Source organism: Spea bombifrons, chromosome 3, assembly GCF_027358695.1.
Source record: "Spea bombifrons isolate aSpeBom1 chromosome 3, aSpeBom1.2.pri, whole genome shotgun sequence".
Classification (NCBI taxonomy): domain Eukaryota; kingdom Metazoa; phylum Chordata; class Amphibia; order Anura; family Pelobatidae; genus Spea; species Spea bombifrons.
Genome location: NC_071089.1, coordinates 94,853,005 through 94,871,969, shown reverse-complemented (window position 1 = coordinate 94,871,969; position 18,965 = coordinate 94,853,005).

The following is an 18,965-nucleotide window of genomic DNA, read 5'->3' as shown; positions in this document are numbered from 1 at the left end:
GTATAAATGTGTAATTATATCCATAAAACTGATTTGCATTCAGTAAACAAAATGTTTTGGCTATAACGGAAAGAGTATCCTGGCATATATATATATATATATATATATAATTTCATTCAAACACTAACAGCAGGTTTACTTTGGTATTTATTTACAATTGTTAAGATCCAGTTTGAATGTAAATTTTGTAAAGAATGTAAGTATGAAAACCTAATGCACCTGTACAGGAGAACAACAGTTGTGATTCTAAAATAAATGATAGATTAGTTATTTTGATGAAGAATACTTTGTTCATTTCTCTTCTTTCTGACTGTGAGAAAGGAAAACAAATGCCATGATTCCTTTGCTTTTTAAACAATATAAGTGAGTTGTGTGTATATGTATATATACATTATACTTTTTTTTTTTTTTTTTTTTTTAGGGTGGGTTTAAAACAAAACAAAAAAAAAACTGTGAAATTGTTCAACCTACTTTGTAACCAAAGAAGCAAAGCTGTGTATCTTTGTTATAATGCACATTTTCTGTATTTTTTATTTAGCGTTTTCTGTCTTTCACAATATTTTCTTTTCTTTTTGCTGTTCAGCATGATCTGCATGACCTATATTCTTGAACCACTCTTGTACCTCATTTATTTTATTTTTCCCATTTAATTTTTTTTCTTTCGTCCAGAACTCTTATTGTTATATGTAATCTGTGAACTTCGTCCAATAAAGAGAGCAAATAGCCGCTGACAGTGGAGACAAAAAAAAGAGCAAATTATAATGAAGTGAGCCATCTTTTGTTTATTTGAAATGGTGTTATAAATTTCATATTTTGAAAAACAAGTTTTTGTTACATTGCAAATTTTAATGTATTTAATAAATGCAAAATGCCGAATAAGTGCAGTTTATAAGGAGTATTTAAATTTTTAAGAAATATAAATGTACATTTCATAAATACATTTGCAAGTGCTTCATTTTGTGTATACTAACACAAGTCACATATTGTAAAGCTATCTATTTTAACACATTTTCTGAAATTAAATTACAGTTTTGTTGAAACGCATGACTCTAGAATATGTTCAAAATACTCTTGGCCCCCCGCACTGGTGGTGTTTATTTTTGTCATCCTTCTATGCAATTGGGATATGATTTGGGCTTTGTATCGTGAGAGGGGGCAGTGACAAATTACCCACCTATCTGGTGGAGAAGCTTTAGAATGGTAAATATATCACTAGGTTATATGGGTGTGTGACTGTCCATTGTCCAGCAGTGGCTGGGCTCACCATGAGCAAACTTTGGCAAACGGTGGTCTCCTAGTTCCAGGCACCTCAATCTGATAGGAGCGGGGTAGTTTTTTTTATTTCAGAGCGATTGGGGGAAATGGAAGGGTTTTTATTTGTTTTTCTACAAAAGATATAATTTGCAAAACCCCAAACAGGAATGAGGTTAATATAGATATTCTCATGAATGACCGTTGTGATATATTGCCCTTTTTTTTTGTCTATTTTTGATTCTTTGCCAGAATATAGTTTTAATAGCTAGAGCTAACCACTTGCTTTCTGTGGTGATAAATTATGCTCACACCTCCATTCAGATTCACACTGCATATCCCTTGTTAAAGTGTTTTGGGGTTTTTTTTATTTTTTTTTTATTTAAGGAACTATCCATGGATTTGCCTTGAAGACATTCTTGCCTACTAAGCAAGTTTCTGGTTTGGGGTTTATTTCTTAAAAGGAGAGTTGTAAGAACACTCAATTCATTACCAATACTAACCGGTTTCTCTAGTGTGGAGGGCTGGCATGGTTCTTTATATATTTATGATCTTATGAGTGACTGGACTTTGAAGACATCAAACTAATTAAACTCTGTCTTATACAGGGCTAGCATAATGGATACAGGTAGGAAAGCACAGGGTTAAACGATGTAAAAAAAATCGTATCCAGGACAATCTAAAATGCAGTCCTTTCCAATGATCTGTATAAAAGAAATAATACTATGGCACAGTAAAGTAAGTAAAAAGTGTGGCCCCTATTTATTGGAGCAACTTACAAGAGGTGATGGCTCACAAAATGAGCTACAACAGCATAAAAGCAAAGGCAGTCCACGGGGAATTGCCTTATACAGGGCTAGCCAAGCTCCTCATGCAGTAGGCGCTCATTAGGATTTGGCCTTCATAATGTAGTAAATTCAAGGAACAGAAACCACGATTCTTCTGTCAAGTCTCCTTTAGATGTGTCTCTTCACCAATAAGCAATGCATTATTGCTAGCTTGCTTTAGTAAGGAAATTAGAAGCAATGGAGCTAAAACTGAAGTAAAAGTTATGAAATATTTTCATAAAGGGCACAATAACTTGTTTCTATTTCAGTGCCATGCAGGCAGTTCTGAAATTGTGATGAGCGAGAGGGGTGACGTGATAGAAATATTTAAGTACCTAAAGGGGTTTAACAAATTACAGGGGGGAAGCTGTAGTTCAAAGGAGGAAAATGTTACAATAAGTGGTCATAATCCAAAACTAGAAAATCAGAAGTTTAGATGTTATGTAAGGAAGCTTTATTTAACCAAGTGGATGGTAAACGGATCATTATAGTTTAAAGGGGAAAAGGGAGCCCTGAATCAAGAGCAAGGCTGAATTTGGTGCCGGGGGAAATAAATACATTTGAAGTGATTTCCAAAATGACAAGCTACACTGTATGACCAGAAACATGTGGACACCGCACCTATTGGTGTGTACAATCAAGCATATGAGCAGACATCCAGAGAAAAACATTGACATAATAAGGTGTACTGAGGATCTCGGTGACTAAGTGTGGCGCTGTCATAGGATGCTACATTTGCCAAAAGCCAATTAATGAAATTTCTGCCTTGATAGATCTGCCCCGATCCACTGCAAGTGCTATTATCGAGAAGTGGAAGTGTCTACGAGTGAAAGCTCAGTGATGTGTCTGTAGACCCCTCGAAAACCTAGGGCCACTGTGTATGGAAGCTCGTAGTGTGTAAACCGTGCCTGTCCTAAGCATATCTCACTACAAACTTCCACTGGAGATAATATCTGCACAAGCACTATGCACTTGGAGTTCAATGAAATGGCTTTCCATGGCTGAGCAGCACTCAAGCCAAAGATTACTGTGCTGTGCAATAAGCATCTAAGGAGTGCAAAGCACACTGCCACTGGACTCTGGAGCAGTGGAAACTTATCCGGAGTGATGAGTCCTACACCTGGACTTCTGGCAACTCTGGGTTTGGCTCGTGCCAGGAGAACACTACCTACTGGAATGCATAGTGCCTACTGTAAAGCTTTCTGGAGAAGGGGTAATGACCTGCAACTGTTCTTTAGGGTTATGGGTTCTTAGTTTCAGTGGGAGGTAGTGCTAATGCTACAGTATAAAGACACTTAGATAATTGTATGCTTTAAACTTTGTGGCACTGGTTTGGGGAAGGCCCTTTACTGCTCTGGAATGACTGTGCCCCAGTGCATAAAGCAAGGTCCATAAAGGCATGGTTTGGTATAGAGAATCTCGAGTGACCTGCACTGATCCCTAACCAGAACATCTTTGGGATAATTTGGAACGGAGATTGCGAGCTAGGTCTTTCCATCCAACACCAGTGCCGGACGTCACAAATTCCCACAGAAATACTTTAACCCCTTAAGGACAATAGGGGTTTTTACTCGTAGTATATTGTGGGACAATGGCTATTTTAACATTTTTCGGTGTTGCTGTTTAGCTGTGATTTTCTTCTTTCTCATTTCGTGCTCCCACACATATTATATATTGTTTTTTTCAGGACAAACAGGGCTTTCTTTAGATACCATTAATTTTATCATATCTAATTTACTATAAAAAAAATGATAAAATATGGGGATTTTTTGTTAAAAAATTACTTTTTCTCACTTTTTAAACAAAAAACTTTTACTCATCTGCAAAAACGAATGAAAAAACCTGCTAAATAGATTCTACTATTTGTCCTGAGTTTAGAAATACCCAATGTTTTTATGTTTTTTTGCTTTTTTCTGCACGTTATGGGGCAATAAGTATAGGTAGCGTTTTGCTATTTCAAAACCTTTTTTTCCAAATCTGGTAATTCTTCCCCCCATGTGCCATTTCGGGTATCTTTGAAGCCGGCCAATGCAATTTACCCCATCAAGTCATATATTTTTAAAAACTAGACACCCCAAGGTAATTCACATGCTGGTAATTTAACCCTTTCCATGCACTAATTTTACCACCAGCCTTTGTGAAACTTTATGGTAATACATTTTTTTGTATTTTTTTCACACACGTTGTACTTCAGGTATAAATCTATCGCTCCTGGTATATGTCCCTGTCAAACAACACCCCAATATGTGTTCAGTAACATCTCCTGAGCGCAGTGATACCCCACATGCATGGGTTTGTTGGGTTATTTGGGAGGTAAAAGGCCGCCTTTGTGAGGTGTGTATTTTTTGGCCATTTAGACATCTGATCCTACTGCCCCCATGTCCCATATTTGGGACACCTTTGAACCCGGCCAATTCAATTTATCCCATCCACTCATGCATTTTTTAATACGAGACACCCTATGGGCATTTGTAATGCCAATATTTTAACTCTTTCCATGCTGGAATTTTTGTAAAGATAACGAATTTTAGGACTTGCTTATTAATTTTTTTTTTTTTTTTGGTGACAGTGGGGATTTTTATATGTTACCATATTATTTTTATTTTTTTTAAACATTTTTTTAATTTTTTTTTTTACATTTTTTTTTTTTTACATTTTTTTTTACTAATCACTCATTAGTGAGCTGGGCTCCATTGACCTTGCATGGTTGGATGCAGTACCTGCATTCAACCTGCAGGAGGAGCTCGAGAGTTCACAAGAGGGTCTGGATAGACCCTCTATGAACTCATATTTATTGTTGATGCCATCCTGTGAATGACGGCAACGTCATTCACAGGATGGCACTTGTGGTTGCTCTTCGGAGCAATCACAAGGTGATCGGGGTAGGGGGGTAGTGTTACTGACATGCCTCGATATCGAGGCATGTCAGTAACACCATTTATGCTTAGGAAGCGATTCAGATCGCTTCCTAAGCTGTTTTAGCCGGGCGCCGCCGCGATCTTTGATGATCGGTGCGGCGGCGGCCATTTTTCTTCCGGGGAGGGCTGCCGAGGGCTGCCCTCCCCGGATCCACGGTCAGCCTCACTTGTGAGCGATGCAGCTATTTAACGGCAGCCCGTACATGTACGGGCATTGTCGTTAACCCGTTGCACGGCAACCCCGTACATGTACGGGGATTGTCATTAAGGGGTTAATATCTTGTGGAAAGCCTTCCCGGAAGAGTGGATAACTGCAAAGGGGGCAACTACATATTAACACACATGGTTTTGGAATGTGATATCCAACAAGTTCATATTGGTGAGATGATCATGTGTCCACATAGCTTTACTCATAGTATATAACTAATCCTGTCCTTTATAACCAGTTGTATGCCTGTATATTTGTTCCTATATAAAAGAAACTTGCCATAATTAAAGGCATCTATTGAATTTGATAGCAGCTGTGGGTAGTGAATTCCGCTTCTTTATTATTCCTACGGTAAAGAACCCTTTTTCTCTTCTTTATGTGAAAATTCCTTCAAGGCTGAATGAATGACCTCTTGTTCCTTGCACAGTCCTATTAATGAACAGGTCATGAAAGAGTGTCTGGTATTCTCCAGATATATATATTTGTATATCATATACCTTCAAAGGTTTCTGATGTAAACAAATTTTACTCCCCTGGCCTTTCTCTATAGCAAAGATGTTCCATTCCTCTTAACTTTGTAGCCTGCGTCTGCACCTTTTCAAGCTCCATGATGTCCATTTTAAGAGCAGGTGCCCAGACTTAGTATTGACTTATACTGAGGCAAAATTATTTTTTATTATGACGATATCTTACTGGCCCTTGCCGCAGCTGACTGACATTGACCACTGTTGTCCCCAAGTCTTTTTCACTTAATTTCCCTAGCACAATCCAGTTTCATATTAAATTTATTTAGATAGCTCCAGCAGATTCTGTAGCGCTGTTACAATAGGGAACCGTGAAAATAATTGTCTGGCGGTGGTGTTCAGGGCAGATTGGAGTGGTGAAAGGCAGGGGAGGGGGAGACCAATTATCAGGGAGTCCCCAATAAGCCATGGTGTATTTAACCGTTTATCTTATTTTGTGTCATCTGCAAACACTGACCCTTATCTTCCAAAACCCACTACAAGATAATTAACCCCTGATAGGAGCTTTTGTACCAATTTTAGCATATCTTTGTATACCCATGATTCACCTTTTTCATGTTTAGTGTACCCATACAAATTATATATTGTTTTTTGAAGGACAGATAGGGATATCTCCTTATACCAATTTTTGTATAGTTTGTCATTTAGTATGAATTCAAAGTATAAAAACAAAAACCTGCAAAACACCTTTTTGCAATTTTACTCAGGATTTCTTGCATAGAAAGTCTAAGGACTTTAGTGAAATCTCTTGGAACTGGATGGTACCCCTTATGATATCATGGTTGCATCATTGGAGTCTATAATTTTATTTTCTATTGAACTTTTTAAAGATGTTTTTGTTTATGCTTTAAGTATTTTTGAAAAGGAGGAAACATTTCTCAAAGCTTAGTCCTGCCATGAACCTACAGTAGCTACTAGCTAATGGTAGCTAAATGGAACTTCCTACCATCAGACGTGATAGAGCTTAGTACAGTGAGGGAATTTAAACATGCATGGGATAGGCAAAATGCTATGCTAAACATAAGAGCCGACCAAAGACGGGATTTGTAGGTCTTGCAGGATTGCCCTGGGGTTTCTGTTACGCCGCTGCTTACTAGATTCCCAAACTGCCTGTAGAAGCAACTTCGGCACAAACACTATGGGCCAGGAGCTTCATGAAATGGGTTTCCATGGCAGCTGCACACAAACATAAGATCACTATGCACAAAGCCAAGGGTCAGCTGGACACCATGGAAAGCACACCAGCACTGGAAGATGCACCGCAGCGGAAACGTGTTCTCTACATTGGTGAATCATGCTTCGTTATCTGGAGGTCTGATGGCCAAATCTGGGTTTGAGAGATGCCAGGAGAATTCTACTAACCGCAATGCATGGTGCCTGCTATAAAGTATGGTGGAGGAGGCATGATGGTCTAGACCAGGGGTGTCCAAACTGCGGCCCTCCAGCTGCTGCAGGACTACATCTCCCATACTCCTCAGCCAGTCCCTTAGCTGAAAGAGCATTATGGGAGATGTAGTCTTGCAGCAGCTGGAGGGCCGTAGTTTGGACACCCCTGGTCTAGACTGTTTGGGTTAGGCCATTTGGTAATGTCAAGACATTTTAGACAATTGAATGCTTCCAGCTTTGCTGCAGCAGTTTGGGTGAGGCCCTTTCCTGCTCTATGACTGTGTCCCAGGGTCCATAGCAATGTCCAGGACAGGTCCAAATTAACGGGATTATTTATAAAGAGCTGTTCCCTTCGGTATGCCTCGCAAACAGACCGAAAAAGAGGGGTGATGAACGCTGTAGAACAAAGTTCCTTGGGTGGTATAGGTATCCAACATCCCTGCTGCTGTGCCCATGTTGTAAGTTCTATCATTAAAGAAAGTTATGCCTCACACATTAATATGGTCAGTAGTGCGCTTGTTACCGTATTCATTTACACACACACCTCATATGCAGACAAAAACAGATGAAAGCAAGCAATCGTATGTATTTGATAACCGGCCTTTTGATTAATACTATCACCCAGTATCCTTGCATAATGCTACATTGTCAGTATAATTTGAAATATCTTTAAAATGTATTTATTGTCCCAAAATCTTGTTTTGTTTTGTTTTTTTAATCGGAGTTCCAATCTAATTAGATTTTTCCTCATGATACTCATATTTTTCAAATGGTTAAAGAGGTTGTGCCAGGAAACAGATATCTATAAAACTATTTAATTCCAATAACCAGGTTTTAGGTGCAGACAGGAGGACTGAATCAACTGACTATCGTCGTTGCTTGCCACAGTTGATTGCATTGTTCTCTGCTCTTTTCTAGAAACCGAATTGTGGCCCCGAAGTGTAAATAGATGCCAGGGTAGATGGCCTACCCCATGCACAACCGTAGCATGCCATCCAATCAGTATTCTCTATTGTTAATTGAGTGTTAATTTGCATAACATTCAAAAACTCTTATATAGACACCTACTAAGTAGAGGGTTAAGAAAGGATTAAAGGTTAAAAATATTCCTATTTTTTATACATAGTACATTTAATTTACTTTGTTTCATATGTAGTTTATTTCATGCGTCATTTGGGTAACTGTTACCAAATGCATTCTGTATATCTATTTCTCTACATAAAGGGTGACAAGGAACGTTTCTTTTTTGCATTACTTTAGCAACCCACAGTTTTGGGTTTTTTTTGTTTTTTTTTTTTAAAAAGCGGAAGCCTGCCAGCAGATACTTTCAGTTTGTAAGAATAAACAATGGAAATACCGGGTTAAAAAAAAAAAAAAATACCCAAAGGTTAGTGTGACCAGGTTGTACTGACATTGCATACAGCAGAGTTAAAAAAAAAAAAAAAAAAGAAAAAAAGAAAAGAAAAAAAAAATCCTTGTGCAGCAACTGCACTCCTCCTTGCTCTTAGCTGTAGTGAAGGTGGTGTTAGGGTGGGTATAGAAAAGTCAGCATTGAAGTATATTAATATTTAGTATTTTTACACAATTCATTTGAATAAGCAGTATCATAGATTCTGATATGAAATACATTTATCTTCTTGTTTTCTTCGCAAATGGCAGGATTTGAAAACATATACATTACTGTGGAAAAGTTTTAGGTGTGAAAAAATGCTGTAAAGTAAGATTGCTTTCAAAAAGAAACTTTTTTTTTATCATTTATCAAAAGGTGAACAGAAAATCTAAATCAAATCAATATTTGGTGCGACCACCCCTTGCCTTCAAAACAGCATCGTTTTTTTTTAAGGAACTCAGCTGGTAGGTTGTTCCAAGGATCTTGGAGAACTAGCCACAATGTTTCTGTGGCTTTAGGGAGCTTCTACAGAGGCCATACCTTCCCTTCCTGGATCCTTCATTCTTCGTTACGCTGAAGATAGTTCTTAATTCATATGCAATATGCAAACCTGCAATTAACCCCCACCGTGCTACACTGTTGCCTGCAGACATTCATTCTTGTACCACTCTCCAGCCCTTTTGGGCACAAACTGCCGTCTGCTACAGCAAAATACTTCAGATTTTGACTCATCAGTCCATGGCACCTGCTGCCATTTTTCTGCACCCCAATTCCTGTGTTTTAGTAAATAATTGAGTTGCTTGGCCTTGTCAGAGGTATGGATTTCTTGGCTGCAAGTCATCCAGGAAGGGCACTTCTGACCAGACTTGTTCGGACAGTAGATGAGTGTACCAGAGTGCCTCTCTTGTTGCCAATGCTGAGCTTATGGCACTGCTGGACATCTTCCGATTTTTTGTGCTTCTTCAAAAAACCTTGGACGGAATTTATTGCACATCACAGATGAGAGGTCCCTGTTCAGGCCTTCTATGAGAGGGACCAGTGGCTTACTCTAATGGCAAGCCCTACCTGCTAGTGGTTTGCAAAAAGTACAGTTTGAGGTAAATTGAGAAGTGATACAGGGATGAAAATACCCTTTGCTTCCTCTTCCTGGTCAAGTCCGTTCAGCGGCAACTAAGTGAACAGTATAAGTGTGTCAGTTAAAGATGTTGTACATGCCGTTTATCTGACGCTTAATCATATGACCTAAAATAAGCATTAAGGGAATACACCGGCTTGTGTATGTATTTTTCAACTAGCATTCTATTCTACCTATTTCCTGTATTCTGCGAGGAAGTGTATTAATTTACTTTCATTTTGTTTCAAAACTGTTCTTTATGATTCTGCTGTTGAAGCCCCATAAGTGGTCAGTTTAATACCCAAATAGCCTCACCGAACATGACAGTATGCCAAAGTATTTAGCATGCATGCGGGGCTTATGAACAAGAAACATAGAATTTGACAGCAGATAAGAACCATTCAACCCATCTAGTCTGCGCCATTTATTCTTCCTGTAAAGACTTTAATCAGTCCTTGGTCTTGTCTTAGATTCAAGAACGTTTTATGCTTATCTCAAGCGCTCGGGTTTGCTTAAAATGAGATGGTTAGGAAACAGTGTACAGGAAGGATTCTGATTAATACCTATATGCATTTGGATAAGAAATTGATAAAATGTTAATTATACCATTACACTCGGCCATCATATGGATTAAGGTGCATATGAGGACTGAGGTGTGCCTTTAAAATACATTAGTATTGATTAACTTGTATTACTACTGCCCACTATAAACTGGTCTTTCCTATCATACGTTTCTAAATGAGGAAACAGAAGAATGGAAATGGGACTGGCACTCTGTAAATAAAATGCAATGACTCGAACTATCTCTGACAGGAACTGAATGGGGCCGTTCACATAACTGGTGGCACAACAGGATGTCAATTAAAAACAGTTCTGCAACTTTTGCAGTTGGGTGTGAGTTGGGTCTTTGCACCCTGAGACACCTGGTTTGTAAGTCTGGCCCTGAGTTTGTCTCTTCCCATTTTCTGTATGTGTGAACATACTGTATGTACTGTACTCATTTAAAAAATTCACTAGGGATTCTCAAATTATAGATAGTTTGCTCCTCTTTGTCTGATTTTAGATGTTATGCAGAAGTTATCTGCCCAGAGAAACATAGAATGTGATTTGGCTCATACAGTGAGTGTATGGAGGACAGACCTGTACAAGGCACTGTAATGAGGACATTTCTTACATTTTGATTTTAAAACAATTTTTGATGTTTGATTCTGTGTGTTGTGCAATCCACGACATCATCAACATTACATACAGAGCCAGCATTAAGTGTTCTGTCGCCCTGTGCGGACTACTCCTCTGGCGCCTCCCATCCACTCTGCCCCTTCTCACTGTCTACCCACCCTGCCCCTTCTCACTGCCCCCCCTTCTCACTATCTACCCCCTCTCCCTATCCTTACTTACCTTGTTGCTGGAGTCCTGCGGTGGGAGCGGGAGGCGTCGGTCTTCCCGCTTTGCTGCGGGAAGACCAGAATAATTCGGCGATCAGCATGAAACGCTGGCACCGCGACAGAGTCACGGAGAGTGAGGGGCGCAGAGCAGTTGCTGAAAACTTCACGAGCGACTTAAATTAAAACACCGTTTTTTTTTTTTTATTTAGCTTTATTTCACATCCTCCGTGTTAAATAAAGTTAAAAAAACTTTATTTTACATGGAGGATGTTAAATAAAGTAAAAAAAACAAACAAACAAAAAAACCCTGATGTTTTAATTTAAGTCCCGGGCAGACGCCCCTGTTGCCAGGTCGCACACCCCTAAGGCAGGCCCTGATTACATAATTTTGTAATGTTACACATTCCATTGTAGCTGTTGCCTCACATACTGTGAGAACAAATTTAAACCTATGCTGTCTAGTTGCATATATTAGTAGGAGTATATTTATGCTCCTCACTTGTACCTGACCATCTAACCTTTTATCTTACTCTTTTCAAGTAGTGAGGTTTGTCATTGAAGCCCTATAGGACTATAGCTCCTCAAATGCTTAGCCAACTGGTCCACTGTAGCAGAAGTTTCTAAGGTTACCTATCCAGTGTATCTGGTTTCTGCCTCCTCTTACAGCCTTTCTGAGAAACAGAGACTGCACACCCCTCTAAGCTGGCAATAAAGGACGTAGATAAATAAGTAGTACTAGTTTGGGTTTTGTGTACTCTGTTGCAGCTGTTCACTCCCATCTCTCCTTAATCAGTGTATGTGTACGTGCAGTGCGAGCAATTCTCCTGCTATACATAAAGGGCACTAAGGTGAAGAGTGTTTACTTAGTCAGGGTAAAGGAGAGAGAGAGGCAGAGATAGGAGGGGGGTTACTGCAGCCTATTGAGACTGACACTGTTGTCACTGTATACAACAGCCATTGAGTATACTATTGTAAACAGATGAATGTTCCGGATATGTAGGGATAGTTTTTTTCTAGAAGCCTCACATACCTCTGACTTTCCCCTTTAAGTGAATGGACATGCTCCAAAGTGATGGGTCCTCAGTGGAAACTGAATGCCCACTGTTCCTCTTCTGGTGCTGCACTCCCCATATGCAGCCCCTTTATTTTGTCCTTCAATGAGGTCTTCAAGGAATAGTGGTGGCCAAAAGCCACGACCAGCCCCCTTCCAATGACGACTCTTTTGTGACCAGGCTTCACTGTGGCATTTCCCATGCTAAAAAAAAACATACATCAACATTAAAATCAAATAAATAACAGCACAAAAATGCCTTGAGAATATAAAAAAAACATTAATGCAATACCTGCAACACCATGCTTCACTGTGGGTATGGTGTTCTTCGGGTGATGTCAGTGTTGTTTTTGCGCCATACATACCCTTTGGAATTCTGGCCAAAAAGTTCAACCTTGGTTTCATCAGACCATAACACATTTTCCCATGTGCTTGTGGGGGACTTGATGTTTGTTTTCTTAAGGGGATTTGGATGTTTTTCTTTGTAAGAAAGGGCTTCCGTCTTGCCACCCTACAGCCCATTCATATGAAGAATACGGAGATTGTTTTCACATGTAGCACACAGCCAGTTCTTGCCTGAAATTCCTACAGTTCCTTTAATGTTGCAGTAGGCCTTTTGCAAGTAATGTCTCTGTTGTGCCATATTGTCTTTGCTGTGTTCCATGGCATATCTAATGCTTTGGAAATTATTTTGTACCCTACTTCTTACTGATATCAACAACGAGATCCCTCTGATGCTTTGGAAGCTCTCTGTGGACCATGGCATCTGCTCTGAGATGCCACTAAGCAAATGTCAGGTAAATCGTACTAGAACAGCTGAACTTTATTTGTGATTAATCAGTCACTTTAAATGATGGCAGGTGTGTAATGACTATTTAACATGAGTTTGAATGTGATTGGTTAATTCTGAACACAGCCACAGCCCTAGTTATAAGAGGTGTGCACACTTATGCAATCAGGTTATCATACCTCCCAACATTTTAAAATGTGAAAGAGGGACACTTTTTTTTTAATTTCATGAAACTCACCAATACAAGCAATTGCACTTTAAAATGTTGCACTTGCATCGCCACTTAAAACACGCTTCATTTTTGTCAGCACAGTCATACATATTAAAAATAACCAACACATTGAATTGAATTCCCATAAGGCTCAGCCAGACATACTACTTCCATGATGCTGGCTGAGCATCATGGGAAGTGCAGCAACAGTAAAGCTGCAGATGCTAGCTGTGAACTAAAATTTCTATGATTCTGGCTGAGCATCGTTGGAGGAGTAGTCCACAGCAGCAGAGATTTTTTTTAATTAAAAAAGGCTAATGTTAGCCTCCCTCCCAGGACACCTACACACTGCCTTTACACACACCTGCCCATAAACACACATATACACATACACTGCCCTCACACACACGTATACACAAACACTGCCCTTACACACAAACATACATGTATACTGCCCTTATACACACATACAAGTACACTGCCCTTACACACACACATGTACACTGCCCTTACACACATACACATATACATGTACATTGCCCTTTGATTTTGGAATAAAAACATTTGATACTGCATTATTCTTCACGATATTCTTGTAAGAAAAAATTATATTTTTTTATCAATTCACGTAAACTATTTTTTCATATTTAATAAAAGCTATGATTGGAAAATTTTAGTTTTTTGTTTTTATTTCCTTTTATTTGCCAACCTGCCCCCCCCAGTTATGCACATCTGCCCCCAGAAATGCCTTATACCCCTATATAACACTCTGCCTCGCTGATATGCCTTATACCCTCCTTTATGCCACTCTGCCCAATGATATGCCTTTCATGAGCGAAACCCGAAGAGTTTCAAGAATCTCAAATTTTAGCTCACTTGTGTTATTGGTAAGAGAAAGGCTTCAACAGAACATCACATTATTCTCACCCACAAGGGCAGTCAATAACCAAAATATGGTTCATTGGGTACATTTTCTTTTATGCAAGTCCACACATATATATTGAGTGATGTGTCTTGTTAGTAAGGTGGAGTGGGTATATTTCTATGCACTGATAGCGAGGAGGTCCATATCTTGATTCTTGACCACCCTTTTACTTTCAACGAAAGGCCGTTTCAACTATTTTTTAAAGCTAGATGTAACATACAGTGTAAGATTAGCTGAAACAAGCATTAAGTAGACCGCCTACAGCAAGAGTTTCAAATGTTATCACACTTGTGATATGACAAAGGAGAATTTGTCATCAGCGTATATCACACTAATTATGTCCACAAAGGCAACGTGGATCCGAAATGCCATTGAAAGACAAGGATAAGTGACGCCGACGCAATTAAAAAAAATGGGCTGGAAATTGTAGCCCTTCTCCTTTAACAATTGAGGACAAGGTTAATAACACAAAGTTCCGTCAGACTTCACCTTTCCAAGTTCCCCTTTCTTCTTTAATTGCGTGGTATGCTGTCTCTGGGAGTGAGATAATGTAACGTACTGGAGATGTAATTTGTGATAATCTCTCTCACGGTGAATAAATCTCTAAAGTAAAGAAAGAGGACAGTGTGGGAATCCAGTATAGGAGAACACAGTACATGCTGAAAGGATGAGATAGGGGCATTTTATCTCAATGTTGATATCCAATCTATCATTGACCTTATAGACATGTATACATTTTAACGCAATGCTGGAAAGTATACTGATGATAAACATCAACATGATAAGGTCAAACTAGGAGACCACGAGAGGTCATGGTAACATTGATTAACCAAGTATTTTAATACTGTGTGGCCTCCTGGTGACGTAAGCGCAGCCGTTGTCTGGAAAGGGACGCCACATGCTACATTTTTATGCTCATGTAGAGAGTGGCGGGTCATATTCACCAGGTATTTGGCCAGTTCGGGCCTGCATTCAGCTAGTGGCCACAACAGTACTAGTGTCATCCACATGAGCGTCATTGAAGGTGTGTGGGATACGTGTTGCACAGTCCAGGCTTGGCCCAACGTAATCTGGTTTTACTAAACCAAATATGAGATGTTCCTTTTCACTGGTGATTTTGTTGAACAGCAATACGAAAATAAAAGGCAAAAATAAAGGGGCATATTCATTTTATATTGTCCAAATACCATTTCTTTGATTGTTGTCAGGTTTTTTCTATGAATAAGTAACATCTGCCGTTTTGGGATTGTAACATATATGTTAAGAATTTCTTTGTGTTTTGGTGCAGACAATGTTGTTATAAATATCCACACAACCATTTTTTTAATAGAATATCAGCCAAAAATAATATAATGGTGATGCTGAACATGACAAAAAATACATTAAAGTGTACCTGTTGGTGAAAAATAACATTAAATCACTTTATAGGGCAATAATAAAATTATGCGAGAAAATAAATAGGTGAAGTGTTATTCTACCAGGAAGACTTTAGCCTTTAGCATAAAGATAAGAATTGTGCGTGAAGTGGGACAAAACAGAGAGGATTATGGGTGTGAACAGCCCACAAGGTCACTGTAATTTTGGTTCCAGAACCGGTGGTTCGTCTCGGTTTGGCTAAATATTGATGTTTTTGGACATGTTCGGTAGTACTTTTTTAAAAAATACAGCGGTAGACAGCTGTATTTTTAATTTACATTTATACCTTTTTCAAATATATCCCTAGGCTTTAATTTAAGTAATCTGGTCACTTAACACTGGCCCCTTTCAGCAGTTTCGGAATGTAGCTTTGCCTATAAACACCTCAGCCTGAAAAATACAGCGCCTATATGATTAAAAAAAAGGTTCTGCAATTTTTAAAACACGAATACGCTTTATGTTTTAAGAATGTGGCATTTTAAGCATGGCCGGGCTGTAAATTAATGACACATGTGCAGCATGGGGTAGAGTTTGCTGTGTGGTTGGTGGCTAGCCACAAATATGGCCGGGCTAGCCATGTATGTGGACGGGGCAAGTCCCAAACACATTCAGTTTATATGAGGGTGGGTGAGGAATAGAGTGGGGAATGGGTATGCCCAAATAAGAAATAGAGTCTCATCTCTTACTGCCTTCAAGTTTTGCGGCTATCTTACAGTGTAGGTCTTCTGATTGGCCACAGGATGGCAATGTTGCGCTCTTTAATCTTAACACTGAGGAGGCCAGATTACAAAGAGCAAAACCAATTTTGTAGAAAATGTAGCGCAGTCATTGCACGCAGGTGAGAGGAAACATTATCTTCCTGTGTCGCGCACGAGAATGGAGATAATACTCAATGAACCTGCAGAAGGATCTGTGTCGATGTATTGTTTTAGATGGCAGCTGCCCCTCCTGATTGAAAACATCCACAATCAATTAATGTTTGAATCTGTGAATCTGTGAATCTGACCATGCAGTGAGATTACAGATCTTGTCAACAGGAGGTCATTCTTCTTAGTTGGGAGCAGATTAATGATTAGACAAAAACTATGTTCAGTTCACGGTCCGAGTGCGTCTCTGAGCAGGGTTTCCATATGAATTACTGCTCTTTCATACACATCCCGGTATCCTCCTAAATCACGCGTGAATGATGCTCAGTGAATGAACAGGAGTGCTGGGCACGTGGCTTCATGCTTTCACAGTGCAGTGGACTGAACCCAGCCCCATCCTATCCATGCCATTGCTGTGGGCACCCGTCACACTGGCTGGGTTGTTGCCATCACCACAAGCTACAGATCAGGGCTCTGTCTGCAGCAATTATTTTCATAGAAACCAAAAAAAAAAAAATGGGGGAAAATACTCTCCATAGACAAACATTGGCAGTAGAATGGTCGTACTGAAGAGCTCAGTGGCTTTAAATGTGGCACTGTCATACGATGCCATCTCTGCAACATGTCAGCTTGTGAGACTGCCGCAGTCTACTGTAAGTGCCATTATTGTGAAATGGAAGCCTCCGAAGGTAACAACAGCTAATAAACAGTGGTAGACCACACACCCTCACAGAACAGGTCTGCCGAGGGCTGAAGTACGCTGAAATCATCTGTTCTCTGTAGTTTCACTCACTACAGAGTTCCAAACTGCCTCTGGAAGCAACATCCATGACCGAGCAGCTACACTCAAGCTGAAGATCATTATGTGCAATGCCAAGCATCGGCTGGAGTGATGTAAAGCGCACTGCCACCTGACTCTGGAGCAGTGGAAACGTGTTCTGTGGAATGATGAATCTCACTTCATTATCTGGTGGTCTGATGGATGAATCTAGGTTGTTAGGAGAAAGCTTACCAACCGCAATGAATCATGCCTACTGTAAAGTTTGGTGGGGGAGGGATAATGGTCTGGGCTGTTTTTCAGGTTTATGGCTAGGCCCTTTAAATCTAGTGAAGCATAATGTTACAGCATACCAAGACAATTTAGACAATTGTATGCTTCCAACTTCGTGGCAACAGTTTGGGGAAGGCCCTTTATTGTTCTAGCATGACTGGAATTCTAGCCAGGCCTTCTCATCCAACATCGGTGCGTAACCTCACAAATGCCCTTTTGGTTGAATTATTACTGACACACTCTAAAGTCTTGTGGAAAGCCCTACCAGAAGAGTGGAGACTCTTATAACCAGAAGTGGGGGGACTCCTTATTAATGCCCATGGTTTTAGGATGGGGTGTCCAACAAGGTCATATAAATGCGAGGGTCAGGTGTCCACATACTTTTCTCATATTGTGTGTATGTATATTTGTATATGTGTATATGATCTTACAAATTTGCACACCTAGAAACTTCTGAACTCCGGCTACCCAGAGCCTTCACCTGCTTGACGCAGCCAGGACTGCCTGCTGACGTCAGCATGTTTTAGCTGCTGTTAGTAACAACCCCTAACAGCAGCTAAAACATGCACTCGCTTATAGCTTATAGCACATAGCTGAGATGAATGGAAATTAACTCCACTGCATGCTTAATGCAAATGATGGTCACAATGCAAGTTGCAGGTCACAGCAGTTATTGGGTCAGGCATAAGCTTTGCTAGTAGTTGCAAACTAAGCCTAGGCATAATAGTAGTTGCACTCCACTACAGCTACCACATCAAATATGGAATGGGTTACCAATCACTCCAGCACTTGATATGAATCAGAACTCCATCATGTTCATCCAGCAAATGAATGAGCATCATGAGATAAACAGCTCTTTACCATTGAGGTCTTTCGAGCACCTCAGTCACACTCAAAAAAACCTTCAGTGTGCTTTTTTCAAAGGAGAGGGCTTTATACACGGGAGGAAGGGAAGATCTGTACCATGCCTGTGTGAACAGACCTCCATACAACTCCCATGCCCTGCTCACTCACGTTGGTTGGATAGAGACTTCTGGGGTCTACTAAAGAGAGTTTTCAGGAGAGTTGTAGTTCCAATGCCCTCACTTTATTTTTTTTTATTTTTTTATATAGTGTCATCAATTTACACAGAGCTTCTTATAGTAGACACATCACTATGATACATTACTATACACTACTATGACAAAACTAGAATTGACAGACCAAAACTAATATATTAGGTAAAGAGGGCCCTGGTCCCACGCTTACAATTAAGAGGGAATAGGTGGAGAGAGAGTGCCGTAGATAAGGTTCGAGTAGAAAAGATTGTACACTTGTCTGAAGTGAGGTTTTTCTTGAGTTCCATAGGTATGGGGCAGAACGAGTAATTGTTTACGCAAGCAAAGGAAGAGGTGATAAGGGTGGATAGCCTAGCATTAGTATTCATTATGAAGGGCCCACACTGGCAATAATCTGCAAGAGCTGAGCTTGCCCCGTGTGACGTGCAATTCAGAGGATATGGAAATGTTACATATATCTGTAAGATTTATGTAACATTTCCATATCCTCTGAATTACTATACATTATACAAGGACAACCAAGCTTCCTCCCCCTGCAAAAGCTCATTGAGGCTGGACCTTTGTAACGTACAGTGAATGGAAACCCAACTCTCC